Source organism: Bos mutus, chromosome 2, assembly GCF_027580195.1.
Source record: "Bos mutus isolate GX-2022 chromosome 2, NWIPB_WYAK_1.1, whole genome shotgun sequence".
NCBI classification, from domain to species: Eukaryota; Metazoa; Chordata; class Mammalia; order Artiodactyla; family Bovidae; genus Bos; species Bos mutus.
The window spans coordinates 93911341-93925103 of NC_091618.1; the positions used below are offsets into that span (position 1 = coordinate 93911341).

The 13763-nt window shown below is 37.8% G+C and overlaps 1 protein-coding gene across 2 annotated transcripts in view; it reads left to right on the forward strand.

Moving 5' to 3' along the window:
* GALNT13 (polypeptide N-acetylgalactosaminyltransferase 13) overlaps positions 1-13763 on the forward strand; it is a 672291-nt gene that overhangs the window by 359595 nt on the left and 298933 nt on the right. The gene's annotated exons all lie outside the window — the stretch shown is intronic.

Genomic DNA, 13763 nt, shown 5'->3' on the forward strand with positions numbered 1-13763 from the left:
CATATACACAATGGAGTATTATTCAGCCAGTAAAAAGAATACATTTGAATCAGTTCTAATGAGGTGGATGAAACTGGAGCCTATTATACAGAGTGAAGTAAGCCAGAAAGAAAAACACCAATACAGTATACTAATTCATATATATGGAATTTAGAAAGATGGTAACAATAACCCTGTGTACAAGACAGCAAAAGAGACACTGATGTATAGAACAGTCTTATGGACTCTGTTGGAGAGGGAGAGGATTGGAAGATTTGGGAGAATGGCATTGAAACATGTATAATATCATGTATGAAACGAGTTGCCAGTCCAGGTTCGATGCACGATACTGGATGCTTGGGGCTGGTGCACTGCGATGACCCAGAGGGATGGTATGGGGAGGGAGGAGGGAGGAGGGTTCAGGATGGGAAACACATGTATACCTGTGGCGGATTCATTTCGATATTTGGCAAAACTAATACAATATTGTAAAGTTTAAAAATAAAATAAAATAATTAAAAAATCCACAAGTGTTTCTGATATGGAACTATGTAACTGACTACTTTATGGAAACATTATCATTCTAATGAGTGTTCAGGTTTGAATAGTTATAAGCCAGTCATGTACTAACAATGACCGTGCTGTGTTCTGTTGTGGAGAGCTCATGTGAGAGGGTGAGATGAATGTTATCTATGCCATACACATGCCATGAAAACAGTGGGATTGGAAAAAGGAACAGAAGGGGTCAGTCAGTGTTTATCCGTAAAAGAAAATGTAGACAGAGAAATCCAGATTTCTGTTAAGCTCCTTGGAATAAACCATTATTTCCTGGGGGATTGGTGGTAAACTGATTGGGTCTATTTGAACCAGATGGTGCATCTGAAACTATCTTTGTTTTCTCCAAGATGTCCCATAGTCCCTTCCAGATCACAATTGCATTCTATTCAGGATAAACGTCTCAAGTTACCTCCATTATTACTATTACGTAAGATTTACTAAAGGCAGTCAAGCACTATTTTTGTTGTTGCTATTTAGCCGCTCAGTCATGTCTTATGCTTTGCAACCCCATGGACTGCAGCATGCCAGGCTTCCTTGTCCTCACCATCTCCTGGAGCTTCCTCAAACTCATGACCATTGAGTCAGTGATGCCATCCAATCATCTTGTCCTCTGTTGTCCCTTTCTCCTCCTACATTCAATCTTTCCCAGCATCAGGATCTTTTCTAATGAGTCAGCTCTTCACATCAGGTGGCCAAAGTATTGGAGCTTCAGCTTCAGCGTCAGTCCTTCTAATGAATATTCAGGATTGATTTCTTTGAGTATTGACTGGTTTGATCTTCTTGCAGTCCAAGGGACTCAAGAGTCTTCTCCAGCACCACTTGTTAAAGAGATTGTCTTTAATCCATTGTATATTCTTGCCTCCTTTGTCAAAGATAAGGTGTCCATATGTGCGTGGATTTATCTCTGGGCTTTCTATTTTATTCCATTGATCTATATTTCTGTCTTTGTGCCAGTATCACACTGTCTTGATAACTGTGGCTTTGTAGTAGAGCCTGAAGTCAGGTAAGTTGATTCCTCCAGTTCCATTCTTCTTTCTCAAGATCGCTTTGGCTATTCAAGGTTTTTTGTATTTCCATACAAATTGTGAAATTATTTGTTCTAGCTCTGTGAAGAATACTGTTGGTAGCTTGATAGGGATTGCGTTGAATCTATAAATTGCTTTGGGTAGTATACTCATTTTCACTATATTGATTCTTCCAATCCATGAACATGGTATATTTCTCCATCTATTAGTGTCCTCTTTGATTTCTTTCACCAGTGTTTTATAGTTTTCTATATATAGGTCTTTAGTTTCTTTAGGTAGATTTATACCTAAGTATTTTATTCTTTCCGTTGCAATGGTGAATGGAATTGTTTCCTTAATTTCTCTTTCAGTTTTCTCATTATTAGTGTATAGGAATGCAAGGGATTTCTGTGTGTTGATTTTATATCCTGCAACTTTACTATAGTCATTGATTAGTTCTAGTAATTTTCTAGTGGAGTCTTTAGGGTTTTCTATGTAGAGGATCATGTCATCTGCAAATAGTGAGAGTTTTACTTCTTCTTTTCCAATTTGGATTCCTTTTATTTCTTTTCTGCTCTGACTGCTGTGGCCAAAACTTCCAAAACTATGTTGAATAGTAATGGTGAAAGTGGGCACCCTTGTCTTGTTCCTGACTTTAGAGGAAATGCTTTCAATTTTTCACCATTGAGGATAATGTTTGCTGTGGGTTTGTCATATATAGCTTTTATTATGTTGAGGTATGTTCCTTCTATTCCTGCTTTCTGGAGAGTTTTTATCATAAATGGATGTTGAATTTTGTCAAAGGCTTTCTCTGCATCTATTGAGATAATCATATGGTTTTTATTTTTCAATTTGTTAATGTGGTGTATTACATTGATTGATTTGCGGATATTGAAGAATCCTTGCATCCCTGGGATAAAGCCCACTTAATCATTGTGTATGATCTTTTTAATGTGTTGTTGGATTCTGATTGCTAGAATTTTGTTAAGGATTTTTGCATCTATGTTCATCAGTGATATTGGCCTGTAGTTTTCTTTTTTTGTGGCATCTTTGTCAGGTTTTGGTATTAGGGTGATGGTGGCCTCATAGAATGAGTTTGGAAGTTTACCTTCCTCTGCAATTTTCTGGAAGAGTTTGAGCAGGATAGGTGTTAGCTCTTCTCTAAATCTGGTCAACCACTTGTAAAAGAATGAAACTAGACCACTTTCTAACACCATACACAAAAATAAACTCAAAATGGATTAAAGATCTAAACGTAAGACCAGAAACTATAAAACTCCTGGAGGAGAACATAGGCAAAACACTCTCCGACATACATCACAGCAGGATTCTCTATGACCCACCTCCCAGAATATTGGAAATAAAAGCAAAAATAAACAAATGGGACCTAATTAACCTTAAAAGCTTCTGCACATCAAAGGAAACTATTAGCAAGGTGAAAAGACAGCCTTCAGAATGGGAGAAAATAATAGCAAATGAAGCATCCGACAAACAACTAATCTCAAAAATATACAAGCAACTCCTACAGCTCAACTCCAGAAAAATAAACGACCCAATCAAAAAATGGGTCAAAGAACTAAATAGACATTTCTCCAAAGAAGACATACAGATGGCTAACAAACACATGAAAAGATGCTCAACATCACTCATTATCAGAGAAATGCAAATCAAAACCACTATGAGGTACCATTTCACACCAGTCAGAATGGCTGCGATCCAAAAGTCTACAAGCAATAAATGCTGGAGAGGGTGTGGAGAAAAGGGAACCCTCTTACACTGTTGGTGGGAATGCAAACTAGTACAGCCACTATGGAGAACAGTGTGGAGATTCCTTAAAAAACTGGAAATAGAACTGCCTTATGATCTAGCAATCCCACTGCTGGGCATACACACTGAGGAAACCAGAAGGGAAAGAGACACGTGTACCCCAATGTTCATTGCAGCACTGTTTATAATAGCCAGGACATGGAAGCAACCTAGATGTCCATCAGCAGATGAATGGATAAGAAAGCAGTGGTACATATACACAATGAAGTATTACTCAGCCATTAAAAAGAATACATTTGAATCAGTTCTAATGAGGTGGATGAAACTGGAGCCTATTATACAGAGTGAAGTAAGCCAGAAAGAAAAACATAAATACAGTATACTAACGCATATATATGGAATTTAGAAAGATGGTAACAATAACCCTGTGTACAAGACAGCAAAAGAGACACTGATGTATAGAACAGTCTTATGGACTCTGTGGGAGAGGGAGAGGATTGGAAGATTTGGGAGAATGGCATTGAAACATGTAAAATATCATGTAAGAAATGAGTTGCCAGTCCAGGTTCGATGCACGATACTGGATGCTTGGGGCTAGTGCACTGGGACGACCCAGAGGGATGGTATGGGGAGGGAGGAGGGAGGAGGGTTCAGGATGGGAACACATGTATACCTGTGGTGGTTTCTTTTTGATTTTGGCAAAACTAATACAATTATGTAAAGTTTAAAAATAAAATAAAATTAGAAGAAGAAGAAAAAAAAAAAAAGAGTCTTCTCCAACACCACAGTTCAAAAGCATGAATTTTCCGGAGCTCAGCCTTCTTTATGGTCCAACTCTCACATCTATACATGACCACTGGAAAAACCGTAGCTTTGACAATATGGACCTTTGTTGGCTAAGTAATGTCTCTGGTTTTTAATATGCTGTCTATGTCTTTCATAGCGTTTCTTTCAAGGAGCAAGCATCTTTTAATTTCATGGCTGCAGTCACCATCTGCAGTGATTTTGGAGCCCAAGAAAATAAAGTCTGTCCATGTTTCCACTGTTTCCCCATCTATTTACCATGAAGTGATGGGACCAGATGCCATGATATTCGTTTTTTGAATGTTGAATTTTAAGCCAGCTTCTTCAGTCTCCTCTTTCATTCTCATCAAGAGACTCTTTAGTTTCTCTTTGCTTTGTGTCATAAGGGTGGTGTCATCTGCATATGTGAGGTTATTGATATATCTCTCAAACACTATTGGGAGTCAAACATTGTCCTGTGGGCTTTGTATGATTTTATCACAACAGTGCAATGAACTGGGAACTGCTAATATCACCCTTTTACCTATAAGGGACCTGTGATCAAAGAGATAAGCAGCTTACCCAAAGGCACACAATTTATAAGTGATACAGCCAGGATATTAAACATTTTAACCTTAAAGAGTCAACCCGAGAGACACATTTATAACCACTGCTGTGTGCTATTGCTCCCTCAACTTCACCTCTTCAGCAAGATTCTTTGAAATAAATACATCCTTTTATATAAACAACTGTTTCAAGAAATAAAAATATTCTTACCTAAAAATTTCTTTCTCTCTTCTGACTTATGTCTTCAGCTCCTAGATTTAGATACTACCAAGCCTTTGACTGTGTGGATCACAATAAACTTTGGAAAATTTTGAAAGACATGGGCATACCAGACCACCTGACCTGCCTCTTGAGAAACCTGTATGCAGGTCAGGACGCAACAGTTATCGTGCATCGAACCTGGACTGGCGACTCGTTCCATATATGATATTTTATGTATTTCAATGCCATTCTCCCAAATCATCCTGGATGCTTGGGGCTGGTGCACTGGGACGACCCAGAGGGATGATATGGGGAGGGAAGAGGGAGGAGGGTTCAGGATGGGGAACACATGTATACCTGTGGTGGATTCATTTCGATATTTTGCAAAACCAATACAATATTGTAAAGTTTAAAAATAAAATTAAATTAAAAAAAAAAAAAAGGAAGCAACAGTTAGAACTGGACATGGAACAACAGACTGGTTCCAAATAGGAAAGGGAGTACGTCAAGGCTGTATATTGTCACCCTGCTTATTTAACTTTATTCAGAGTACATCATGAGAAATGCTGGGCTGGAAGAAGCACAAGCTGGAATCAAGACTGCTGGGAGAAATATCAATAACCTCAGATATGCAGATGACACCTCCCGTATGGCGAAAGTGAAGAAAAACTAAAGAGCCTCTTGATGAAAGTAAAAGAGGAGAGTGACAAAGTTGGTTTAAAGCTCAACATTCAGAAAACTAAGATCATGACATCTGGTCCCATCACTTCATGGCAGATAGATGGGGAAACAGTGGCTGACATTTTCTGGGCTCCAAAATCACTGCAGATGGTGATTGCAGCCATGAAATTAAAAGACATCTACTCCTTGGAAGGAAAGTTATGACCAACCTAGACAGCATATTAAAAAGCAGAGACACTACTTTGCCAACAAAGATCCATCTAGTCAAGGCTATGGTTTTTCCAGTGGTCATGTATGGGTGTCAGAGTCGGACTATAAAAAAGCTGAGTGTCGAAGAATTGATGCTTTTGAACTGTGGTGTTGGAGAAGACTCTTGAGAGTCCTTTGGACTGCAAGGAGATCCAACTAGTCCATCCTAATGGAGATCAGTCCTCGGTGTTCATTGGAAGGACTGATGCTGAAGCTGAATCTCCAATACTTTGGCCACCTGATGCGAAGAGATGACTCATTTGAAAAGACCCTGATGCTGGGAAAGATGGAGGGCAGGAAAAGAAGGGGACGACAGAGGATGAGATGGTTGGATGGCATCATTGACTCGATGGATATGGGTTTGGGTTGGACTCCGGAAGTTGGTGATGGACAGGGAGGCCTGGCGTGCTGTGGTTTATGGGGTCGCAAAGAGTTGGACACGACTGAGCGAATGAACTGAACTGAAACCTCCTTAAGCTGAGATTGTCGTGCTTAGCATTTCAAGTTAAAATATTACTGAGAACTGTGTTCCATTTTCTTCCAAAAGCTTACCGTGGGAAAAAGACAGCCATTTTCCCTTCAGGGTTCTTTCCTCTAGACATGATTAAATAATCTATATCAATAAATGTACTGAGCCAGGTGAAACAGAGAATTCCTAAGACACCATAATTCTCAAAAGTTTTAAGGCTGCTTCTCACTTCAATTTGTTCAGATAAAATACTTCACCTTAAATTCAACTTTGATCATATCTTTCTAATATTCTCTGCCCTTAACACTTCTCAGATTTTCAGCACTTTGGTCTGACAAAGCATGTTTTATATATGTTTCTTTGTTTAGCGCTCAAGGCATTCCAACAGATGGGGAATATAGTACATAGCTGCTGCTTACCCATAATTAAACATGAACTTCTTCAAATTTTGAAAAAGCCACAGCTATTGGACTTAAATGAATTATTCTTTTCAACTTTTAGTCTAGTGGATAATTATATGTGCAAACAAACCCTGCACAACTGAGCTCTTACAGGGAAATGATTTTGCTTCTGGCAAGCATTCTTCTTGCTGCCCATCCACTTCATGGTAATAGAACCCCTATTTCACTCTGAAGGACTGTCCTACTTCTATTCACAGATCTGTGTTTTAGGTAATACTGACCCAATCAGTCTAGGAGCTGAATTTGTAAAGTCTGTTCTCCTACTCACGTTCATTTTATCAGACCTGGGCCTGTGAATGAGTCAATTTGAACCAATAGGACGTCACAAATATCTGCTGGTGTCCACCCAGGTGGCGCTAGTGGTAAAGAAGCCACTTGCCAGTGTATTAGATGTGGATTCCATTCTTGGGTTAAGATCCCTTGGAGGAGGGCATGGCAACCCACTCCAGTATTCTTGCCTGGAGAATCCCATGGACAGAGGAGCCTGGCAGGCTCCAGTCCATGCGGTTGCACAGTGCTGAACATGACTGAGGCGACTTCATGTGCAGTAAGTACAAAGCTTACTCTTTCCTCTGACAGCTATGGGGAAATATGGATTCTTTTCTTTTGGATATTAGGATATAAGATTTTAAAACCTGGGACTTTTGCAGCTATTTGCTATAGAAAGAGTAAAGTCATTCTTAGAAAGAATATGATATTCATGGAAAACAAAAAAAATATCTCTAAAGGCACTGCAAGATTTCAGATCAAACATATGGGAAGTCAGAGAATTCTGAACCGCTCATTCTTACAGGTGTGTTGTCTGGGATTTGGGTTACAACATAAAAAGTCCTAATAATAATTCAATTAAGAAGAGTTCATTCTTGAATTATAGTCTTTACAGTAGTTCTTTTGTTTTTATTTATTTATTTTTTCAATCTACTAGTGTTGGTGGCTCAGATGGTAAAGCGTATGCCTACAATGCTGGAGACCTGGGTTCAGTCTCTAGGCTCATGAAGATCCCCTGGAGAAGGAAATGGCAACCCATTCCAGTACTCTTGCCTGGAAAATCCCATGACGGAGGAGCCTGGTAGGCTGCAGTCCATGGGGTCGCAAAGAGTCGGACACAACTGAGCGACTTCCCTTTCCCTTTAGTGTTAGTCTAACAAAAGACAAAGGGCAGTGAATTTCTTATCCTATCATAGAGTCAGAGGTAACATCAAGACAGAAATGTATGAGTCAGTTCAGTTCAGTCACTCAGTCATATCCAACTCTGTGACCCCATGAATCCCAGCACGCCAGGCCTCCCTGTCCATCACCATCTCCCGGAGTTCACTCAAACTCACATCCGTCAAGTCGGTGATGCCATCCAGCCATCTCATCTGCTGTCGTCCCCTTTTCCTCCTGCCCCCAATCCATCCCAGCATCAGAGTCTCTTCCAATGAGTCAACTCTTCGCATGACGTGGCCAAAGTACTGGAGTTTCAGCTTTGGCATCATTCCTTCCAAAGAACACCCAGGGCTGATCTCCTTCAGAATGGACTGGTTGGATCTCCTTGCAGTCCAAGGGACTCTCAAGAGTCTTCTCCAACACCACAGTTCAAAAGCATCAGTTCTTTGGCGCTCAGCTTTCTTCACAGTCCAACTCTCGCATCCATACATGACCACTGGAAAAACCATAGCCTTGACTAAATGGACCTTTGTTGGCTAAGTAAAGTCTCTGCTTTTCAATATGCTATCTAGGTTGGTCATAACTTTTTTTTTTTTAATTTCGTGGCTGCAGTCACCATCTGCAGTGATTTTGGAGCCCAAAAAGATAAAGTCTGACACTGTCTCCACTGATTACCCATCTATTTCCCATGAAGTGATGGGACCGGATGCCATGATCTTAGTTTTCTGAAAGAGGAGCTTTAAGTCAACTTTTTCACTCTTTTCTTTCACTTTCATCAAGAGGCTTTTTAGTTCCTCTTCACTTTCTGCCGTAAGGGTGGTGTCATCTGCATATCTGAGGTTATTGATATTTCTCCTGGCAATCTTGATTCCAGCTTGTGCTTCTTCCAGCCCAGCGTTTCTCATGATGTTCTCTGCATAGAAGTTAAATAAGCTGGGTGACAATATACGGCCTTGACATATACCTTTTCCTATTTGGAACCAGTCTGTTGTTCCATGTCCAGTTCTAACTGTTGCTTCCTGACCTGCATACAGGTTTCTCAAGAGGCAGGTCAGGTGGTCTGGTATGCCCATCTCTTTCAGAATTTTCCACAGTTTATTGTGATCCACACAGTCAAAGGCTTTGGCCTAGTCAATACAGCAGAAATAGATGTTTTTCTGGAATTCTCTTGCTTTTTCGATGATCCAGCAGATGTTGGCAATTTGACCTCTGGTTCCTCTGTCTTTTCTAAAACCAGCTTGAACATCTGGAAGTTCACGTTTCACATATTGCTGAAGCCTGGCTTGGAGAATTTTGAGCATTACTTTACTAGCGTGTGAGATGAGTGCAATTGTGTGGTAGTTTGAGCATTCTTTGGCATTGCCTTTCTTTGGGATTGAAATGAAAACTGACCTTTTCCAGTCCTGTGGACACTGCTGAGTTTTCCAAATTTGCTGGCATATTGAGTACAGCACTTTCACAGCATCATCTTTCAGGATTTGAAATAGCTCAACTGGAATTCCATCACCTCCACTAGCTTTGTTCATAGTGATGCTTTCTAAGGCCCACTTGACTTCACATTCCAGGATGTCTGGCTCTAGGTGAGTGACCACACCATCGTGATTATCTTGGTCATGAAGATCTTTTTTGTACAGGTCTTCTGTGTATTCTTGCCACCTCTTCTTAATATCTTCTGCTTCTGTTAGGTCCATACCATTTCTGTCCTTTATCAAGCCCATCTTTGCATGAAGTGTTCCCTTGGTGTCTCTAATTTTTCGAAGAGATCTCTAGTCTTTCCCATTCTGTTGTTTTCCTCTAAATGTATAATATAACTCAATTCCTGTTTAGTTTAAGGGCTTTGATTAAATCAGCATAATGATCAGTGTGTATATGAAAACAGTGATGAAACTCAGAGGAAACTGCTGCTGGTCATTTTTGGTAATTTTACTTTTAATATCAGCTTTGTGATAATTACAAATAAAACCATGTTTGAATAGTCATATTCTCATTTTAAATGTGGACTTCCTAAAAATAAGGTTATTGTTTTTTGATGGTTTTTGACTTCTGATTTAAAATAATTAAATTCTCTTAAAACTATCATTTCACGAGCTTTATATTGAATACCTTTGGCAATGTAATTGCAAGGGGGTCATCATGCTATGTTTAAGTCCCATGAGTTCTAATTTTGATTACTTCTGTTTTTCTCCTGCTTTCTACATCAAAACATGAATTATTACATTGCTATCCCATTCCCTTGTTGCCCAATAGAAATTCTATTTACACATGAAAGCCTTTTAGCAATTTAAAGATATCTTTCCTAACTGTCTTTTCCCCAAATTTCTAACATCTTCTTCAAGATAAATTCCCTCAACATCCTCCAGTTTTTTTGTTTTGTTTTGTTTTGTTTTTGATTTTCAATGTGTTATAAGTATAACAAGGTGTTTTCTCACAATCATTTAACTACCATCTTGGAACAGGAAATTGGGATGGAGAAGGTACCTGAAAGTGATTTTAACTTCCTCCTCTTTTATGGAATGAGATTTACAGGTTTAAGGGATACTTCTGGTCATGGAGCCTTTCTCATTGGGATTACAGAAAAGAATAAAAATGTTATTAACCTCAACAAAATAAACAGTAAAAATGACAGCAATGGGAAGACAGAGTGGGGTAGAGTTCAAGGGTTGAGGAGTTAATATGCTCATCTTAAAAACTGAAAAATCAACATATACCCTTTTTGGTTGATAGAGCAAGAAATAGAAATTTAGATATGGTATTTATAAATATACAAGTACCACTAAGAGTAATTAAAACTGTATTGTTAAGAGGAGCATGATATAAATGAACCAAATATTAACCTATTATAGCTGAATTTCAATAGTTAATGTTAAATAATCCAATAAAATTGAGCATATATATTCATTTTAAAAAATAATAGTTTATTGTTTACAGTTATGGAGTGATAACAATAGAAAGGGCCTCCAAGTGTACACATCTGAGGAGGTTGACATAGAGTTGGAAGTCTAATCAGGAAATTGCAACTTTTAATTATAAGTTCCTCTATAATTTCTTTAACCATTTTCATATATTAATTTTATTAATAAAATCATTTTGTTAAGTTTAGAACAGTGACTTTGTTCTGCCACTTATGACTCTCTTAAATATGTGTTTATCTAAATTTTAATATTTTTATTAATGGAACAATGTACCTATTATAGGATTATTGTATGGAATATAAGGGAAAAGGGGGAGTGTTTTCACTCTAAGAAGTAGGATAAAATACATTATAAAAAATGTTTTTAGGTTTAGTATATTTGAAATAGATTCCACCTAGCATTTAGGGATGGAGAAGGCAATGGCACCCCACTCCAGTACTCTTGCCTGGAGAATCCCAGGGATGGGGGATCCTGGTGGGCTTCGTCTCTGGGGTCACACACAGTCAGACACGACTGAAGCGACTTAGCAGCAGCAGCAGCATGCTTCCTTCATAATCAAACACAGGCACAGAATGTGTATGTTAAACTTCAGGAAGCTTCAGATTTAGTCATTTTTCTTAACACTTTTTCTAATATCACAACGGTTTACTTAATTTGATTTTTAAGTTTTATGTAATTTAAGACAAAGTAGTTAGATAGTTTTACAATTGTTTAACAGTAGAAGTTAAACAAGGTATGTCTGAGTGAAGTAAGTTTTGCTTATTTATTTATTAGTGTAAAAATAATAAAATAATCAGCCTTATAATTTTGCCATAAAATTTGATAAGGAACATAAAACCGAGATTGTAATATTGTTTGAATTTGGAGACTGCAATTTTTTTTTTTTTAAATCACATTTTGGAATGTGTCTCTTTTGGATTCCAAACAAGATATTTTGACCCTAGGTAAGAAATCTTTCATCTGAGCTCTGTCTTGAATTTTCTAAGATTTGTCATAATCAAGACTTGGACTGAAAGCATAAAACATTATTCAGATATGCATTATGTCCTTAGTCTTGTAATTGAAGAGCAAGAATCCTAGAGAAGCGCAGAATTGCTGTATTCCACATAGACTCCTCAGAAATCGTATCTTCGATATATGTAAAATTTTTCCTACTAGCAAGACAATTTTGGCCAAAGGTGGTAGAGGGATCAACTCCAAAAAACTTAAATATTTAGGCATTAAAATTTCTATAAATCATTATCCTTAAAACTTTTCTTTTAGAAATCAGTATGCTATCAGTGAGCATCGAATTAATATGACCTTGCATACTGAAGTCATTTCTCTAGATATTATTAAACTTATGCATGAAAAAGATTTTTTCTTACCTCCTTTACTTCTTTAAAAAAATTTTTTTTTTTCCCCGCTATGCTGGATTATAGTTGCAACATGCAGGATATTTGGTTGCAGCCTGCAAATTCTTAGTGATATGTGACATATAGTTCCCTGACCAGGAATCAAACCCAGGCCATATTGCGTGGTATATGTGTAAATAATATGTGTTGTATTAGTTCTTGAGAGCTATTATCAAGTTCAGCTGCCTAACTGAAGGAAACATGGTCAGCTTATGAGGAGTTGTCATAGGTATTAATAATTTAAGCTGATTGACTGTTCAGTGATGAAATTATAATAACAGTAATTAATAAAGACAATAGAAAGTCTTGCATAAATGTATATTGATGGCAGTGTGGGAGAATAATTCTCTCTAGTGCACTTTGAAACCCTGGCATGTCATATAAGCTTTGTCTGCTTTGTTAATATTGCTTCCATGACAGAAATTCAATTTAGGAAGGAAGTTCTAAGACCAATGCATCTGTTACCTGCTTTGTGAAGCATGGCATTGAAAACTCTCATACCTATTAGCCATCATGATGAGAAGACATTCCCGATGATAGCATACATGTATATCATCAGCCTCTGACTTCATTTGGAGTGACATGGGATTGATCCCCTCAAATAACTGTCCCAAATGAGCTTAGATAATTTTTCCACTTAAACATAGAGATAATCAAAACCATAAGTCATAAAATGTTGCTCTTTAGATCACATTTTTTTAAGCATCCTTCATTACCTGCTCCTTTTATAGATTTCTTTTATCTTTGTTTCTGTTCTGATAACAGTAAGAGTCAATACTACATGGCTTTTTGCCATAAGCATGTGTACTTGAGAATTCTTTGCTTTTCACTTACAGAACTGGCTTCTAGTTGAGCAGATATATGCAAAAAGATTGATTTGTCTGGCAGTGTTTTCCCTTTACCTGAGTTGTTGTTCAGTTGGATTAACTCATAAAGATGGATACTGGTGTTGTCCGTGATTTGCCCTTAACATCTCCAAGACTCTGAAGGATTCATCTAACTTTATTATTGCTGTTTGCAGTTTATCTCTTGACAATCATATTTTCACAACTAAGCTGCATTGAGGAAAATAACCTTCCAGCATTTATACTGCTGACTTCTTTCCCTGAGATTTAATTCAATCTAGAATGCTTTTATGAAACACCTACTATACATCTGGCTGCAAGAAAAGCTGTTTTGTGTCTAGCAGGGAAGACAGATTGATAACTACATGACAGAAAAAAAAAAGCAGAAATGTATAAAGTTTTAATGGAGTATCTATAGTGGAAAAAATGAAAACTTGACTCTTTCAGTGGAAGAGGCTCAATTAGGGTAGTCAAAGAAACCCTAGTAAGGTAATATTTGAACTAGACTTTGAAACATGCATGTATTTTACCTGTATATAGTGAGTATTGCATGTTGCCTGATTAAAGATCTTTATTTCCAGGGAACATGACATCTCTGAATGTCCTTGAAAGTACAAGTCTGTTTTTGGATTAACATAGTGAATGGAAGCAGCGATTTTTAAATACAGATACTACAGGTGAACTCTTCACAGACTAGGATGAGGGCTAACAGGATCATCTCTCTTTAACCAGGGTCTAGGAAAC